General features: G+C 45.9%; 1 pseudogene; it reads right to left on the minus strand.

Moving 5' to 3' along the window:
- Window positions 1-6563: 6563 nt before the first annotated feature.
- LOC136463722 (uncharacterized) lies at window positions 6564-10266 on the minus strand (annotated as a pseudogene).
- Between the last annotated feature and the right edge of the window lie 9911 nt (window positions 10267-20177).

Consider the following 20177-nt stretch of genomic DNA (forward strand, 5'->3'; position numbering starts at 1 on the left):
GGAGAGGCAGCGGGCGGCTAGCCACGGCGGCGGCGTGCCTGTTCTGACGAACCTACGCACTCTCGGATGGGTAGACATGGCGGAGAAGCGTCAGTAGCTCACCGTGGTGCATGCTCCAATGACGGTTGAAACACAAGAGCGCTGGGGCGATCTGACCACGTGCGACCGAGCGAGCGGTGGCTTTCTGAGCGCGGCACTATCACGTCACCGCACCCACAACAAGAAACCAAACCAACCTATCACGAGCACCAGCTAGAGTGGATCAACATGAGTCCAGAAAAGCCATCGATTGGGTTCTTTTCCAAGGATTGAGACTTACCCCCGATCCACTGGCTGCGGCGGCGCCCATGGCCGGCGGTGAGCAAAATGCTAAATTGGCGGTTGGTAGCGCTTGACCGGGCATGGGGAAGATGGGACGCCTTGTTGCCTTCTTATGCCACCTACTGGTACGAGGAATTGAACTATGAAGCCCTGATCTAGGTGAATTGGAGGGTAGAAAGGCGGAGCTCTAGCTATGGTCATGCCACGGAGAGTGCACCCAAGCGTGGGCGAGCGAATTAAGATGGGGCGGCTCCATTTGATGGTGGTAGATCGAACATGTGCGCACAGGTGACGGTTCATGGGCTTGGCGCGACGCGCTTGAATGGAGCGGCAAGACCCGAGCGGGGGCTCATCGGCGTCAGCTAGCAAGCGAGGCAGGGAAACATCTCGTCGCCACAGTGACCGAGGTCGTCGACCTAGGTGCGGCTGCAATGGCACACGTCCAGAGACTCGACGCGATAGGTAGGATGAAAGGTGGGGCGAGCGCCACGATGGCAAGGCGGTGACAGCCATAGCTCCGCCAAGACCCCGCACATGGCTCGGTGGCTGGCGTTGGCGCGCGCACACCACGGTCGGGTGACCAGACCACTACCAGCCGTGTCGGGCCATGCAAGACCTGGGCGCAGCGTGGCACAGGCCTAGTGCACGCGTGGGCCGACGACCCCGGCGCCACCACGTTGTGCCCACGGTGACCACGACCCCAGTCCGAACGGCTACCCAATGTGACGTGCACACATTTCAGAGCGTAGCAAAAGTCACTAACGATCACAGTTGAGGTTCAACTAACTCCCCTATCGTAAAGTCCATATTGCCAACAACCTAGCAACACCATCGCCATGACCATAGGACCACCAGGGAAGGAGGTAGATGGATGCCAATGTGAGCTCGTTGCTCTGAACATTAGTTCGCGAATAGAGCTTCAACGACATGACTTTGACACGTTTTAACAAGGTTCAGGCAATTTTTGCGAGGGTATCGTGACACCCAACACCACTACCACCTAAGCCATGCTCAAGTACTCACTTAGAGGCAACCAACGGTATGAGAACGTGAACTTAGTGTTTAAACAAATTGGTTAGAATTTGATTGTCAAAACGGCATTGTCTACTGTCATTTCCACTTAGAAGAGGGCAAGGTTCGGTTAGAACTAACAACCATTAGCACTTTTTGCTGCAATCTTTAATATGTCTAAACCTTATTAATTTCAACCAATGAATATTTCACTCAATAGCCCATACTACATACTAACCCATAGGAGCAAAACATTTAAGCACCTTTTAACTATTTTGCTCAATATAATTCACCAAAAATGACGTTCGTAACCTAAGTCCAATTTCTTATCGATTCAACAGAAAGTTCTAGTTTAAATTTCGGATTCAATTTTTGAGCTCCCAAAACCCTAGTTAACAATATTCACTTCCCAAAATTAAAGTTGTATTCTTATCTACACTATCTGCTCACCATTTTTATATAAGCACTATACATACATTATATTTTGTTTTTGTTTACAAAAATTGTTTTTTGTTGTCTGTGTGTTTTAACTTGTTAAAATTCAAAAACTCGTTCGGCAAGATTCTCCGAGACCTTAACCTAGGTGCTAAGCAGGTTCGTAACACCATAGGTGTTACAAATAATGTCAAAAACCAGGATAACATTGTTTTTATTTTATGGGTTATACTTCCTTTTTTAACTAATAAACATGCGCGTGCATTGCAAAAGGCGACATGCAATTTATTGTGTGGTGCTTGTACCAATGACAATAAACTATCTATATTTTATTGGATTTAATTAGGCTTGACCCGACCTTAAATCAAATAAATTCCAAGCCCATGATAATTGTTAGTGCAATAGATGATTAATCTGCTACGAAAATTGATAGGAGATTTACTAAACTTAAAAGGGGGCTATTGTGTAAATGCTATGAGTTTAAGAAAGTTATAAGACGAGTCACACACACCACGGTGCGAACAGGCTAGCGGGGGGCGGGGGGGGGGGGGGGGGGGGGGGGCAAGCCATGACATGAATAATATAGCGTCAATGATTGTTTGGTAGCTTCAAACCCAATGGTGGAAGGGTGAGTGAGGGTGGTTCGAGTGAGGGACGAACGGATAGGAGGGGGGGGAGAGAGTGTGTGAGGGAGATACCATTTTTTCTCTTTAATCTTTAAAATAAATATAGATAAATATATAGTTTTATCGGTTGCATCAGTAGAACCATTTTTTGATAATATATATTTTCTGGTAGCTTTGGCATATGAGTATCACCTTTATTTTCAACAAGGTACACATGATTGATTAATATATGTCTAAATTATAGGGAACAAACGCATTAAGCTGATGGTGCCATTTCACTCCGTGGTATCTCACCACAGGGGTTCCCAATCTCAAGTGGTCCAAATCTTAGAAATAATGCATACCCATATTGACACACACAGAGACACAAATTAGTAAATTATTTTATTTTTCTTGAGGGGAGGCAATCCATTTAGAGGAGATGATTTTCAGGGAAAGAAAAAAAAAAGGGAAAATGACATTTGCAGGAGATGGTTTCTAGAGAGACGAAATTTGGTTCTTTTTTCTTAAAAATGAGCTGAGCACTCAACTGCATTATTGTTACGAGTATATTCCCCAAAGTCCAAGAAGTCTGCTCCCTCAACGAAAAAGAGGTCTACTAAACCTGGCCCACTGGGCCGTGCAGTTTTCTGACTTTGGACCTGACCAAAACCCGCAAGGCCTACTAATGCCCATATTGTCTGCACTGTCTTCCACGTCTTGCTACTGCTGCGTAGTACTGTACTAGCGTGCACTGCATCGGCGGCACGACGAGGGACACCGCGCCGATACCAGATAAGCGTCGCCGGCCGGACGCGACCATGACGGCCAGGCCATTGGGGGTAAAAATCCGTACGGCCCTCGCCTGCACTGCATCCTCATGCTATCATTGTCGTCATCATCGATCATGTGTCCCTCGATGCATGCATCTCCATACCGTGTCAACAGGCAGTTGTCAGTGAGCAGTACACTCATCAGACTCAGTGCTGCTACGGACGCACGGAACCAGTCTGGACGCCCATCCGGCGGACGGGCCATGCGCATGGCTTGGGGCGACAGCTAGCGACGCACGTCGGCGGCCGGGCACACCGCAGCGTTCGCACGGAAGCTGCCTCGTGGCTTCGATCATCATATCGTCGTCCAGAGGAAACGTGTTTCATCGATTCACCATGCACGAATGGCAGGCAGCACTGCAGCAGGGCAATCCATGGGGCAGGTGTGCGTGTGATCTGCGTGCGTGCGGGCGGGCGATCCTCCGGCCCGTGGTTGATGTCCATGTCCCACAAGAGCTGAGCGCGTGCAGGGCGGCAGCCGGTAGGGCATGGCCGTGTCGACTCGTCGTGTCATGAATACGGCAGCAGGTCTCTTCGTTTCACTGGAGACTGGACAGTGGACACAGCAACGTTCATTGAGGAACGGAAGGGGTGGTGAGTTCGTAGGCAACCGGGCCGGCCGGCCTTCGGCCTATCTAAAAGCAGCAACTGGGAGTGGTAGCGGCCGGCCAGGACTACTCTTCTATCTCAAAATAAAGTACATTTAGATTTAAATTAAAATAAAAAGTATATCTAGGATTCAAATGTGCAGATACTATAACTCTGAAATTATATTTTTACCCCTAAAAAGTGGAGCTGAACTGGCAGTACGGCAGTACAGGTGCCGTGGAGATGGTGCCGCCTGCCGCTGGATGGGAGTCTCGGTGGGTACCAGTGACCAAACGACTGGTCAAGACCCTTCCACGTTGGTTTTCCTTTTTGACTATGGTGATTTTTTTTTTATTTCCTTGCTCCAAACGTGATTGTCTGCAGCTGCTGAGCTGCCAGCTAGCCCCTGTGATGGCCCTACCCTTAATTGTGGGATAAATTTTTAACTCTAGATGTACTTTTTATTTGGAAGCGACTACACAACTTTCAGTTGATTTTGTTTCGTTAAATCAACCGGATTTTCAATCAACCAAAGACTCACACGTCATAAGTCAATCTGATTTGAAATCTAGAAGATATGGGACAATAAAACAACTAGAAATTAATCCGCCAAGCACAATAAAAAAAGTGATTGAAAAACTAAAACTGCCAACAACCAAATCTCAAACAACGAGTGGATCACACCCTAGTACTGACATCCACAACATCCGATCCATTCACGTGAGAGAAAGGAAAGAGGCACCTCACATCCTCACGTGACATAAAGATTCAACTTGAGTGCTAAGAAAAAAAATAATGAGAAAGAAGAAAACTAAGACAAAACTTTAAGGATTAAGATTAGTTGAAACTGAAACAAATTAAAAATTATACTTACCCTTACAAATGATTTAGCAGAATTCAAACCACCAAGATTTTTGTTAGCATGCTTCACAGGTGCATCTACGGGTTATTTTGAATAACCTACAATTTTTTTTAAAAAAATAAACACAATATGAATCCAAAAAAATATCAAACCATTCGAAGTGAAATCAATTTTCTCAAATTCCTAACAACTAGGATAAATCCACAAAATTAAAAAAAAAGCAATGTTGAATTAGGTTGAACTGACCAATAAAAACAAAGAGAGAAAAAACCTTGCTGCCAAGATCAATGCCTCCTTTCTCAACTTCTTTTCTACCTAGAGAATGAATTAGATTCATTGGGGTATCTGCCTTAATCTTTTCTACAAAGGTGTTGCGGGTTCTAAAAATCATTAAAAATGCCTCAGATGAAGAAAATAAAACATATAAGAATACAACGTCTAGGAAATAAAAGAAATAAACCATTGAATCTCATAACTCATTGGACTAAAACTAATAGCACATTCCAATTACGTAACAGGGTTGGTGCTACTAGTAGTGGGAAGATAACAAGGTTTGGTGTGGTGGAGCAGCATGGAGACGACGACATCTTCGTCTTCCTCTAGTAGGATGAGAGAAGAGGAGGGAGTAGAGGGATTGCAGCTCTTGCTTCGGTAAGTACATAAGTTGGGCATTGGATCCTCCCCCGAGTTAAACCTCCCCCTCAAAAATGAAAATGAAAAATGAAAAAATAAAATGAACCACTGAATCTCAGAACCCATTGAACTGAAACAAAATAGAATATTTTAACTGAAAATAAAACTGAACAAATAAAATAACTTAACTAAACAAAACAACAAATTCTAAAACTCAACCACTAACAAAAGAACTAGCAACTAATAGAATCAGATTACCAAAAACTTGCCCTAGACATAAAATAAACTACAAGTTAATGGAAACATCTGACTAAAATCTACCGGACAAATTTAAAAGATGACACAAAAGACTACACTTGAAAAAAAAACAAATGGCAAAGATACCAGGTAACAAGTTATTTAACTCCAATGAAGCAAGGTTTCTAAATAACATAAATATTGAACCACTAACACTCGAAAAACATAATAGCTGAAACTGAATAAAAGAACAACTTCTTTTTTAACACAATGGGAATAAACATCCAGCTTCATCCTCACTCAAAGGTGCGGAATCAGACCAAATTATTACAAAAAAAAATAACAACTTCTACAAATGAACAACTGACAAAAGAACCATGTACTGAAACAGATTACTGAATTCTCATTTCCTTTACAAATGCCAACGACGTGCTCAAGCACTACGGTACTTATTCATCGGGATCCAACAATTCTATACTTATTCATCGGGATCAAACAATTTTTGTTCCCTATATACTCCATATATATATAACAGTAGTACGAGTATCCAATTCTATCTTTTTTTAGACTAGACAGTGTACCCGTGTATTGCTACGGGATAACTAATATTTTATACTTAAAATACACGGATCACACGATAAGATAACAATACTGTAAAAATTAAATATCAATATTAAAGTGACATTTAATCTAAAAAAACAAAGTGTGTGAAATTAACACAAGTCACGGAGAGCGACGCATAGGCTCACAAACTCTACTTTATAAATCTTTTTTATGATGTGGCTAAGATAATATTTTATATTGGTAGGAAAAAATCTCCGATATTCATTTCTTTCGTACGCCAATAAATCCATAAATAAATTCCGCCGCATCTTCATACCATCATGTACACAGGTTCGAGTATATATGTAAATATTAGTGCCTGTCACATAGGTAATACTACACTATCTTATCTTGTTTGTAGGTGTTAGTCTTGTCTTCCAATGGTGCACGAGAACAATTATTTTTCAGTATAGAAATCAATAAGGGGTCGTTTGGATTAATAACTTGGAGCAAACTAATACAGAAATGATCTATATTTTTCTTCCATACATCAACATCCTGTCATTGAGAAAAGGTTGCAAGGTTTGTGGATTAATAACTTGAAGCAAACTAATACAAAAAAATGGTTATCATGGTAAATTCCTGCTGCCTTCTTCCTGTCAATTAAACAGAATCCATTGCCAGTTTCTTTTTTCACATCTAAAAGATCAACTTTATTTTCTCCCAATTTGAGTAGAAGAGTTATCTTGCTCTCTTCATGATGAGGACCTTGGTGGTTCACCAGCAAAACTTTGGCAGTAATATGCAAAAGAACCGAAGAAACTGACACCTTCTTATCATGTGACAGCATTGGTGAGCCAGAGCCAGGAGGCCAGTATTCAAGTTTTTCATTATGGCTGCGCACCGCCAAAACCTAATTTCAACAGCCTTGCAAAAATAGCATAGTTTTTCTCTCCAGAAAAGAAATGGACAAACACATTCAGATAGCAGATATGCAACAGGAAGTACTAAAAAATTGATGTTTGAGTAACCATTATATTCATAAGCTCATTTTTAATCGCCTTTCGTTTGGCCGTGGCTTGTCGTAAACGATCGTAAATTTTCAACCGGAACAGTATTTTTCTCTCACATAAATCAGTCAGCAGTACTTCTTCACGAACCAGCAACGATATGAACCAGCCAACCGAACAAGCTGTATATAACAGGGTTATCTTCCACTTAAAGCATTGTCACACTCAAAACACAATTAGTCATGCATAATCTTCCAATTTTGTTTTTAGTGTGCACAGAAAAACATAAGAAAGAAATTGTTCTTATGTTCCTATGTCTACTGAAAGGGGGAGTTACAGACGTTGACAAATACATTTTTTTTTGTTTTGTTTTTGCTATGGCATTCGTCATCTGTATCAGAACAACCGAAACATCAACCAGTAGATTTTACTCACCTTATGTGGCTTTGGTCCCAATCAGGTAAGAGGAAGTTGAAACCTCCTGCACAAAGATTATAATTAAATGAAAATATTTTATTCTGGGTAATTTATTTTGCAGCACATGTCGTTAGTGTTCTGGAATGCTTCGGTGTAACACCAGACATGCATCAATGAAAATTCTGACATAAACACAGGGTTGTGTTTAGTAAACAAATGATGTATGTATGTATGCATCAAAAAAGTGATTATTGGAACTTTTACATACCAGTAATAATGTTTATATCTCTTTAAGTAAAATAAGGAATAAGGGATGGCAATTTTAATGGCTATTGGAATATCTGAGAAGTTCAGAAAGTACTACAAGTAAAAAAAACTGCACTAAGAATTAAGGGACAAAATAGCATCTTGACATAGAGTGCAATCAACATGGCACTGGGCCAAAGAGATCATACCAGAGGTCTAAAACCATCGCATTGCATGTGCATGTGCAAAGCAAGTAGCCTGCAAAAACTGACAGAAACTTGGCAACAATTTAGGATTGCCGGCAGCCGGGCACATGATGCTAGCTTTTTTTTGCCATACCAATTTTTTTCTGAACAACTGTTAAGAATATCACTACCACAAATTCAATAAAGCTATTTACTCAACCAAAAAAACATTATGCAATTCAGAAGGATATGACATCAATGTTCAGCTGGTCAATGTCGACCAAAAAAACATCTAATGAAATAAGGGTCATAGGCGTACCTTGAGTTGGTCAATGTCAACACTGTCTCGTTGAAAGTCAACTCGATGGAGCTGCCAGACCTGCACCACCACGCCAAGAAGTGGATCACCATCTACAGCACAAGTAAGCAAAGATAAATGGACACCTATTGCTCTGCGCAGATTCATGGATACCACAAAATGCCATGATATTTCAAAATGGATTTTATCGTTAGCCCACCCACCCACCACAAAACTCTGTCCCTGCAAAGAAAAGACATGGATAATGTTAGCAATGAGTAGATATTAAGGGTCACATAAGTACCATGAGGAAAGCAGAGTTCTACTCAATACAACAGCTATACCTGAATCAAATCAGTGTTAAGGTGGCGGAAATGAGAAGTCAGTAAGTCACTAATGGGAGTCCAATAATTGATAATGCATAGAAAACCCTTGATTGCGCTTGAGAACCCAAATATCAGACAAACCTTGCATGGAACCTTTAAGTAAATTAAATCAAAACCCCCATAAAAAGCAGAAATTATGAATATGCATATCAAAATAACCTCAATTAAATACGTCCATAAAGGCAGAAGTTATGAATAGCCATATCAAACTAACCTCTATTAAATAGATATTAATCCATGGAGTATTGTACTGCTGTTTGAAGAACATCCCACAGAAAGAGAGCACACCAGTTAGATGTAACATAAGCATAGTTGCTTGCTCCTAGCATACAATCGGCACCCACAAAACACGCCCTCAATATGGCGGCAGGTGTGATTAGTGGCTAGCTGCCGGTGTCTGCCTCCACCGAATGTCTTCTGTTTTATCCTTCAGCGCAGAGTTCTTCAAGCTCTCCTCCACGAAATCAGTTCCAAGAGCTTGTCCAGGAGCTCAAGAATGGCTACAGCCTGTACACATCCATGAAGTTGCTCTGAACCCCTGAGATCCAGTGAAGTCAGGCAGGCGCAACTTGATCTCCAACCATGAGGCGACTGTAGAAAACACAAGCAGAAAACAACATTATTCAAATATAGAGTTTCTTGGTCTCTGCATAAGGTCACCCAAAAAAATAAAAAAAAAAGAATCGAAAACTGAGAATGTTACATAGTACTACTTGATGCAAATATATTATGAACTAAGCTAATAAAAATGGAACCACACAGATCCCTAGTTACTAAGTAGGGTACAATATGTAGTACACAATAAGCAGTCCAATATCTGCATGTCGTGGAGACTTTAACAACAAAATGAAAAGATCTTGTGGATACTTACTTAACTGATAGGATCTGGTGGAGATGATGCTCTTCCTCTGACTGCCTTGTCCCCCATGTCGTCCCTTGAACAACAATTTCTCAGATTGTTCTTTTTTGATCCTCTGACTTCATAAGCAAGGCAACATCCATCAAATTTTGAGGATCCAAAACAGCTCGCCTATTTCTGGATCCAAAATTAAAATAAAATTAACAAGAAAAGAGGAAGAACATACCAATATGGATGTATGGATTGGAGGCGGGCGTCCTTCAACAACGCTACCTATACAGGACACGGAAGTGATGGATCCATCTCCCCGCACGGCCTCTGCACCGGCGGCCAGGCAGCTGGCGACTCCGCGTCGTGGCCATGCGCGGCTTCCGAGCCACAGCGGCCGGCGCAGAGGACTTCTTCTCGGCTTCATCGCGCCGGTGGCCGTGGATTCCCCCTGGGCCTTCCCCTATTGTTTGCCGCGCCGGCCTTCGTCCTGCTCGCTGCATCCGCCGCCAGCGTTACGCGAGTGCCTGCCGCCGGGTGCCGCGCTGGCCCACGTCCTGCTCGCCGCGTCCGCCGCCGGCGTGGTATGCCTCGGTCCATCGCGGGGATCTCGCATGGTGCTAACGCTACGGCGACGGTGAGAGGGCGCTTGGTGCCACGCGACGGCTCCATGGTGCCAAGGAGACCGCGCACCCCCGACGTGATGGTCCGGTGGCATCGTGGCTGCGGGGGTAGGCCAGGCGGCTCGCCATGGTGGCGGCCCAACCCTGGAAGAAGAGAGAGGACGCGGGATGGGGCGCTCGCGGGGAGCGCTGCTCGCACGCAGGCCTCGGCGCGGTAAAAAGACGAGACTTTTTCCACGTGTGCCGTTATAAAACACTGCATTTCTTTTCTCAAAAAACTCAGCGGTCTTCAGCGCCACTACTCTAACTTTTTCGTGTCCTCCATGCCACTCCCGTCATTTTACGCTCTAACGCCGTCAAACTGTAGGTGTGAAAAGACAAAAATATCCTTAAGTTCAAATATGTTATTCATTTTTTTGAGCATCTTAACGACATCAAATGAAAAAACTCAAAACTAGAAAGTTATAGATCTCGTCGAGATTTATAATTTTCATATAAAATTTATTTTTATTTAATTCTACAAAAAAATATAATTTTTCTAAGATATATTAATCATATCAAATCATGTTTTTTTTGCGGAATTAAATAAAAATAATTTTTATATGAAAATTATAGATCTCGACGAGATCTACAACTTTCTAGTTTTGAGTTTTTTCATTTGAAGTCGTTAAGATGCTCAAAAAAAATTAATAACATATTTGAACTTAAGGGCATTTTTGTCTTTTCACACCTGCAGTTTGACGGCGTTAGAGCCCAAACTGATGGAAGTGGCATGGAGGACACGAAAAAGTTGGAATAGTGACGCTGAAGACCGCTGAATTTTTCCAGAGGCACACAAAAGATTACGATCTTTTATAATGGCACACAGGAAAAAAGTCTTTAAAAAGATCGCACGGACGGGTAGACAGACGGGAGGCGGGGATCGCAGGTGAGGGACGGACCGATGGAGATCTTATTTTCTTTCTTTTTTAGTTGTAGGAGAAACATGTCCAGGCCTTGTTTAGATTGAGGTTAGGAATCAGTATTTGACACTGTAGCACTTTCGTTTGTATTTGACAATTATTGTCTAATTATAGCCTAACTAGGCTCAAAAAATTCGTCTCGTAATTTACAACCAAACTGTATAATTAGTTATTTTTTTATCTATATTTAATACTATATGCTTGTGTCTAAATATTTAATGTGATGAAAAAAGAGTGAAAAAACTTGCAATCTAAACGACACCCAGTATGGTCACGAGCAGCACCGACGACGAGGAAGCTCGGGACGAGGCAGAAAGGCAGCTGCTGCTCATCGCGGCGTCCGGTGAAGCTGTGGTTCCCGACGTGCCTCGAGCTCGGCGCGGACACGGCGGGTCGCGGCTGCTCGGCCGGTCACTGATACACAGCCCGAGAAGAAACTGAAACGGCCCAACAAGAAAGAAAGCCACCGAAGATAACTCGAATCTCAACAAACCCTGTTTAGTTCGCGAAAAGTTTTCTCAAAAAGTGCTACAGTAATTATCACATCGAATCTTACGATACGTGCATGAAGTATTAAATGTAGATGGAAAAAAAACTAATTGCACAGTTTGCTTGGAAATTGCGAGACGAACGTTTTGAGCCTAATTGATTCATAATTGAACACTAATTACCAAATAAAAACGAAATTGCTACCATAGTCAAATTTCCAACTTTTCACGAACTAAACGAGGGCAAAATCGTAGCCATAGCAAACTTATTGACTAAGAGACAAAACAACACCCGGAAATCCCCTTTTTATTTTAGGACGGAGGGCTCCCGATCATCCGCGACATAGCGGCTTGCAGCCGGGCCGTACACGTGAGCAGTTTCGGACGCATGCATGCATGACGCAGAAAGAGCACAGCTACAGCTACAGCGCGCGGGCAGCAGACTGAGCCTGTCCGGGGCTCGCGCCATGTCTCTGTGTCCCTGCTAGCTCCCTGAGCAGTCGCCGTCGTGCCTGCCCCCGAACGCTCCGCAGCGTCCTGCCAGCGTTCACGCCCCGCGCGCGCGTGTTGCAGCGACATGAATAGATGATAGATCCGCGGGTGAATCTTGCTGCGCTAGTCTGCCAGACGAAAAAGTTGCTGCATGCCTCAGTCTCAGGACAGATCGATTCAGCTAGTTATGGACACGTGAGATGATCGATCGATCGTGCTAGTCTATCGTCTAGGGGGTTATTGCATTAATAACCAGCCTTTCTGCATTTCCTGATTTCGTCTCAGCTGTCACCGCGTCAAATATTTGTCTCCGGAGTCCGCAGAGCTACCTGCAATCGCGAGCAGCCGAGCAAGGGTTTCAAGCTCCCACTCCCATGGGCCATGATCTTGCGCGCGGGCCGGAATTCTGGCGTCACGGAGAACAGAGGCAAGGCGGCGCAGGGGTCGACGGGCGAAGTGGGGAAACGGAATCCGTGACTAGCCGAAAAGGCCGTGTGGCGCGGCAATTCTGCGGCCCATCAAATTGCATGGGCTATTCAACAAGCCCTTTCTTTCGGGCTTTAAGGGCCTCGTTTTGTCTTTTTCTCTCGGGCTGACTCCGCCCGGCAAGTTCTGGCTGGAGCACGGCGCCGGCAAGTGGGCGTCGACAACTACCCGAGGCGGTACAAGGCCTTCTTCTACAGCAATACCACAAGCTTCATGGCGTCCGTTGCCGGTACGGACTTACGGTCTTCCTGTTGAACCTGTCCAAATACAGGAAAAATATACTGGAGAAAGGGAAAGGGAAAGGTGTGTGGTTAATTCTCTGTTAGTACCAAACCGTGATCTCAACCGCAAGGGACCTAAATAAACAACGCTACCAATTCAACTTCCTCGCCGGACGTCGTGGTGAACGCTTGTGACTCCGGCCTTGGAGGGCAAAGAGTTGGCATGTGGCTGGGTTCTATGGAGGCTTATTCATGTTGTGAGATGGCTACACGTCTACATGGAGCCCCTTCATACGGCCCCTGATGTGTACTATATTTAATAATTGAGCTTGAGTTTGCATGGAGGTTAGGGATCGTACCTAGCCGACGCTCCGTGCCCTGCAGCACAACCCGCTGACTAACGGGCCCACTCCTGTTGAGTCGCGGAGGGGATAGTCGTCCCATGGCTTCGCTCCTAGGTAGCCCCTCCTGCCGACTCTTTTTTTCCTTGAAGACTGAAGATTCTGTTGTACCATTAAAACCTACCATATCTTTCTTGCCAACTCTTTTTTTTTCTTGAAGATTCTGTTGTGCCATTATAACCTACTCCCTCTGTCACGTTCTAGGATTGGAATCGGTAACCAAGGTAGGAAGTAAAAAGACCCTATTATCCCTGCAAAGCAACCATCACATCTGCTGAAATTTTGGAATGACGTGCGCATTCATTGCTCTCCTTGCTCTGCTTCCATGCCTGGCCACCGCTCCAGCGCTCCTACACAGCTCCACGCCTCCACCATTATCCAACTAGACTTGTTTTTTATTTTTTCTATTCGAAAAGTGATAGGACATGGATGATTGATGTCTGATTGGGTTAGAGTAGGAGGCTATAACATCAATACTTTTGGGACAAGCTTTGAGTCCTAGGACGTCAGTAATCTTGAGACTGAGGGAGTACCTTATCTCTTGTATGCCATTTAAATATGCAAGTTCCCTTCTCTGCTATGACTTTTGATTTCACATCCAACAATATACCATTATTGCTACAATTTTAAAAATATAGAGAGATTTTTAATTTGCACAAATGGAGCCCAAAATTGATGATGAGTTGATGACAGTGGCACATAATAAGAGTTGCACAATTAAAAATTGATGACTAGGAAGGAAACCTATACTATATTTTTCAATAACATAGAAGTGATTGCATATTTACGTAGATGAAATTTGGTGATAAGGGTTATGGAGGATTTTATGAGGTGTGGGTATTTCAAAATAAGAGATGGTGCAGAAACTGATTTTGGGAAGACACATGGGTAGGCTCCTCACCCCTAAAAGAGCAATTTTCCAGCATGCACAACATAGCCAATTATCCTCATGTAACTGTGGAGACATCATGAATCAAGTGCCTATTAATGTCTCTTTTTGCAGAGCTTTAATTGAGGTTAAATTGATGGCTTGGCTTAACCTAGTTGTCAAAATAGCCAATGTTCAACTTTCAAATTAGAGGAATGGTTTTAGCTGTGATCTACATAATCATGGTCAATTCTACGTGCGATCAATGTATGCGTACTTGATAAACTAGGATAGGATACCCTTTTCACTTATAAATTCATTTGGAAATTGAAGCTCTCTCTTATAAGCACAATTTAGCTAAGGGACCGTTTGAATCCTTTCATTTGGAGGAATTGAAATCTACTTAATAAATTAGGCTATTTGGCTTGGAATTTGACATTCCACCGGTCGGGGTTATAACCCCGGGTGTCTCAAGGCACCGATTAGTTAGTGGACCATGCGGCCCACAATATATCAGCTAGCGAAGGCCTGAACGACTGAGGCTAGGCTGATCCAAGAGAACCAGGCCAAGCGCTAAGGCGGGGGCTGGCCACAACCCCTTTAGCAGACTTAGCCACCCAGCGCACGAGAGACACACAACCACTCCACCGTCCTGACCCCTGGGAGGAACGGGGAGAGGTCAAGAGCAGCCAAGCGTGCCTGCTCTAACAAGAACAGACACGCTGCACTAACTCTGCAAGGACCGATGGGACAACGGTCACCTCGGTCCGGTCAGACGACATCCCTGTGCCACGCTGTGCAGACAAGACAACACCGCACGGTGGTGACAACTAGTACGGTGATCCACCATCCAAATGCGGTCTGATAGGACGCATGTACGATTCTATCCACCAAGGGATGGGATCCACGACGAAGGCATTGACTTAGAGGCCATCCAGACCGACAGGAGCCATGACCCCGACGGTCGGGATTGTGGCCCTCAGTTCTTCAAACCAACAAGGGTGTCTGCCAACTCCTGTACGATGCCCCAAGAAACCAGGGAGCGATGATGAAGACCACGGCGAGGACCACGCCACACAGGACGGCTGGCGAACCACCACCGTGACTGTAGTGCCGCCACGGCCGGCACAGTAGCACCACGTCACACCCATGCCGCGACGTGGCCACAAGACCATGACGACAACCAAGCCTAGACGTGCACCACAAGATGGCGTAGCTTGCAAGCCAAGTTAGTTAGGCTATCCCTCAAGCTCATGACTCTTCGGTCGGGAGAACCTACTGCTTTGTATAAGCCCTAGCCCCAAACTCTATATAAGGGCAGCCAGGGAACCCATCCAAGGAAGGGACTTTGATCCTCTACCATTTACTCATTCTCCATCGTAGTAGGGCTCCTAGAGATTTCCTTCAAGCAGTCCATCTCCTAGCTCTAGCTCTCCAACCTCTTCCACCATTCTTACACCCCCATTGTAAAAACTTTAGAGCATTCAAGCGAGGAACACGCACTCGATCATCTTTGAGACTGGATGTAGGGCTCTGGCCTGAACCAGTATAAATCATCTTTATCTTTTGGATGCTACCATCATCTTTCTAGAGCAGCGCGACAATTGTATAAGTTTACTAGTCCGGTTTACAAAACACCGACAGTTGTCGCGTTAGGTAGGGGACAGTCGCGAAATCTTGATTGTTGAGAAGGAAGCGATAGCTTGTCACACCGTCGGTGGACTCATCCGTGGAATGGCCCATGATGGCCACATCCACCACGAAAACTATGAGTTCACCGGCGTCAAAGGGCCAGCGCCCGCGTCTGCTTTCAACCGCACCCTAGACCTCCGCTACGAGAATCTAGACCCCACGGTCTACGGCGGACACACTCTTAGAACTACCCCTCAGCGTCAGCATCCCAGAGTACACCTATATTGGGGGCCCGTACCCTCACTTATCACCAACCATGGCTAGGCCTTCCATCTACGAAGCTAGAAGACCATGGCTCATGACGAACTCACCCAGGGAATGACCTCTACTAGCCACATCCTTTTGGGAAACCATGAGGTTATCCACGCTAATGGGCCAGCGCCCATCACCAGCTTCTACCCCGTCTAGGCCAACCACACGAAAAGCCTGGGTCCGATGGTAGAGCCACTCTCCGAGCAGCGCCTCCGCAACCAGCGGAACACAGCGCATCAAGGCACGTGTGAACAATGAAATCACCCACCGCCACATGGTGACATAACTAGTGGTCAGGTGGGCACCCGGTGCCACACCTTGAAAGGCCAAGCCCGAAACCAGAACCTAGCCCTGGTTGGTAGACAAACCGCCCTTCACACCTCAGCGGATTGTCAGTTGTCACTCGGAGGCGAGTGCATCTGAGGAAGCAGGCTCCCTGACTACACCGCGTGCCACGTTGAGCGAACTGAACCACGTTGCATTCAGATCCCATTTCAACAGCGACAAGTCACCCTAGCTCCTTGTTGAGAGCGGCAACCACACTTAGAGGCGTGGATGCAATGACCACGATGTCATCGTGCCATGAAGGCTCAAGCATCAGAACGCACGAACCCTCCCGACCAGAAGCCACAGCAGGCCGAATTCGAAGAAGTCACCCTCAGGGGCTCACAGGTCCACCGAGGATGTCAAACCGGCAAAGGTTGACCCAAAGCCAGTCGAGAGGTCAATTTGCGCTGGCTACGACCATTCCAAGTGATAAATAAGCACCTTCAACAACTCGTGGCCCAGGGACTACAACAACTCTGTCATGAGCAGACGCTCGGGGCCTCGCTGCACCCCGAGTGAAGACTACTAGTCTCACAATCGCTTCCGGTACATCAGTCAGTCACATCCACTTTGACCTTAGCCTCTATACCTAAACACGTCCACATACATGTGTAGGATCACTTGTAGTCTCAGAAAACTTAGAGCCAACTAGGGAACATGATGTCTGTACATTCCACCCTAACAACATCCAATCCACCAAGCGATTAGGCCCGTCTTGTAGGGATAGTTCATGTAGTCACGCACCCACAATCCTTGGTGTAGCATTGCTTGTCGTCGTCCCAGTGACCCCCTCATTTTGAGCTCTCTCTGATCGCGCTCCTGACCTTGACGAACCAGTGACCCAAGCCTTGATTTCTCAATCGCACACGAGTCTGAAAGGAAGCGGGGAACCCATTCGCTCAAGGAGGACCAAAAAGGAAAAGAAGGCTCTGGCCGCTCACCCGCTTTCTTCTTGCATCGCACAAGATCGATGACCCTTCCCCGACGTCTTACCGCACGATCGGGTCACACACCTTTTATCTCTACGGGCCAGCCCCTGGGCTAAAACATGTACCCACACGCACGGGATCGAGGGGGATCGTGTACATTCTTAGCCCAAACTAGAAGAAAAGCGAGGTAATAGCAAAATGACAAAGCGAATGCACCGATCGAATGCCATACGCACACAAAATCCATAACATGTTCACCGCGACAAGGACACCCATATAACACAAGATCCTCACGTAAGGGTCATCACACACTGGAAGCCTAGGACAGGTGTCGTACGTGGACGACTGGCACTTTGCTCATAAGAACTCACACTCCACGAGCGGCGGCATCACTCAACCTCACGTCCGCGCGAAAGCAAGGAGAGGAAGGTGCTGACACAACTCAAAGAAAAGTAAAGAAAGATGTGATGCCGTTGGGCCTATCCTACAGACACTTGGGTCACAAAAATAGGGTCACGCTGAGCCAAACTCCACATGTCAATCCCTAGGCGGGGCTACATGGCTACGACATTCGAGCGATCAAACCAACGGCGGTCACGACAAGACGGTGGCATGAAAAAGAAGCAAAATTAAGGAGCACGAACTAAAAGGAACTATTTTCACTTAATATTATTAAAGACCCTAAGAACACCTCAGGGCTCTTAGCCAACGTTGCGGAGGATCTCCTCCACACCCATGGTGGCAACAACGACGTCTGCAGCAGCGGTGAAGTCATTGACCCATGCTGTCTGCTCCTCCTACCCAACGTGCTTCGAGAACCCAGGCATCACCCAATAGAGGTTCATCCCAGTCTGTAGCTACATGGCGACAAGGGCGACACCAGCCCCTTGTCGAATTCCTGCTACCACCGCCCACTCGTGGTCCTCCACTACGATGAACCCCTAGAGGTGAGCCACCTCCTCTTCATGGCAAGAAGCCGCCAGCTCCTCCTCCTATGTTGGCATCAAGCCGACACGAAGGTCAGAAGCTATGGCCATCCATCCAGACAACAAGACGAGGGAAACCCTTACCTGCAATGCGAGCCTAGGCATTGGCGGTCACCGCCTGTGGGGCAGTAGTTTCACCCTCTAAGGCAGCAAGAGCAACCTTAGCGGCATTAAGGTTGAGCTCTAGCCGCCTCGCCTCGTGGGCAGCCACGGAAACCACCGGTGAGCTTCATCCACCTCGCAGATGAGACGGCGAAACTCTCAATGGCCGCCCAAAGACGACGAAGACGAACTCGACCCCACCACCGATGAGGCCCTGGTCGGGCAATGCCAGTGGCACCTCCCAAAGTAGCATGGGAGATATCCCTGAGAAGTGAGACGGTCAACTCAGGTCTACATCAAACTCAAAACATTGTTTAAACACTCACCCCTGTCCGCGCAGCAAAACTCAGAGACATGGCGATGGACCATCAGCTTCTAGCACATCTTCCTGTGAATGCTCGCCGTGATCCATCATGTCAGCCAGGAAAGGAAGCCACGAGCGCACGAACACAAGAAGGAAGAAGCGACAGGGCAAGTGTCGAAGAACAACATGAATCCTCCTGCCATGCCAGATCCTCGATTTATAGCCACAGGAACCAGCCATGATGGATACCTCGGGCACACACGTATTCATCTTCATTTACTAACCATCATGGAAATCACGTAGAGCAGGTGAAGGGATTGGAGGAAAAGTGGAGCGGCGATTGCCCACACAGCGGTGTGAATCAAGTAAGCTTTGCACTTCCCCACTTTTTCCATATCATTTTGATTTACGCGCTCATATTTCATGGCGCATGATCGCTCGTGAGTGGGCGCCATTATGCCACGACATGACTGGGGAGGCCAACAACCCCCAAGATCGTGCACAAAGCGACCCACCGCAACCACGCCCCCGCGTCCTACTTAGGAAAATCTCTTAGGCCGGTTCTTAGAAGGGCTCAAGGCCACAAAAGGGATAGGGGTAGGGAGGAGATGGGCCCCTACGACACTAATCGGTGGTGCGGAGCCACATGACCATCTCTCTTTGTGTTTGAGTCATTTGCTTTGAAGTTGCCTGGGTTGACCCCCTCTAGGGGAAGGCATCTTGCCCTCTGGCCGCTGCAGAGGCGGTTGGGGACCGATGGGCTTGACGGCTGATGATTTATGGGAATCTCTCAATGACGCATAGTCAAACTCCATGTCGATTGGGGAGGATATCGAGTCACACTCGAATTACCCATTGACCCCAACAAGGCGCACCGCTCCGACCACGTGGTTACGGTGGACATGCCTCTCCCCACGTGGGGTGAAACTAAGCCCGTCTTTAACAAGGCAGCATGACCTCTCGAGCTTGGCAAAGATGCTAGAAAAAATGGAGTTGGGACCCCATGACCTCGAAAAGAGTCAGGGCCAAGCCCCGATTAACTCCTCTGAAGGGTCGAGATGGCAGACTAGAGGGGGGGTGAATAGTCTTTTCTAAAATTAATCGCGTCGGCTAACCGATATAAGTGCGGAATAAAAACAATTGGTCTAGCCAAGACTACACCCCTCTATATATGTTCACTAGCACCTTGCAAAGATACTAATTATGCAACTAAGGTGCCGGGCTAGCTAGAGCTCTCCTAACCAATTCTAGGAGCAAGGTCACACAAACCTATGCCACTAGTACTTTAAGCAACAAGGGAGCTCCTACACATGCTAGTAAGCAAAAGCACAAAGCCAACTAAGCTCACTAGCAAAGCTCAATAACAAGGCAACCAATGCCTAATTAGAGAGCGCAAATACTTAGCTACACAAACTAAGCAATGTGACTAACAAGGTTACTAAAACCAAATTAGCCACTCAAGGGAGCTACTTCTATGCTACACAAGCTAGAAGGTAACTAGTGAGCTACACAAGCTAACTAATTACAAGAGCAACTACACAAGCACAATGTATGTGAAAGTAATTACAAGCTTGTGTAAGGGGGTTG

This window comes from Miscanthus floridulus, chromosome 7, assembly GCF_019320115.1.
Source record: "Miscanthus floridulus cultivar M001 chromosome 7, ASM1932011v1, whole genome shotgun sequence".
Lineage (NCBI taxonomy): Eukaryota > Viridiplantae > Streptophyta > Magnoliopsida > Poales > Poaceae > Miscanthus > Miscanthus floridulus.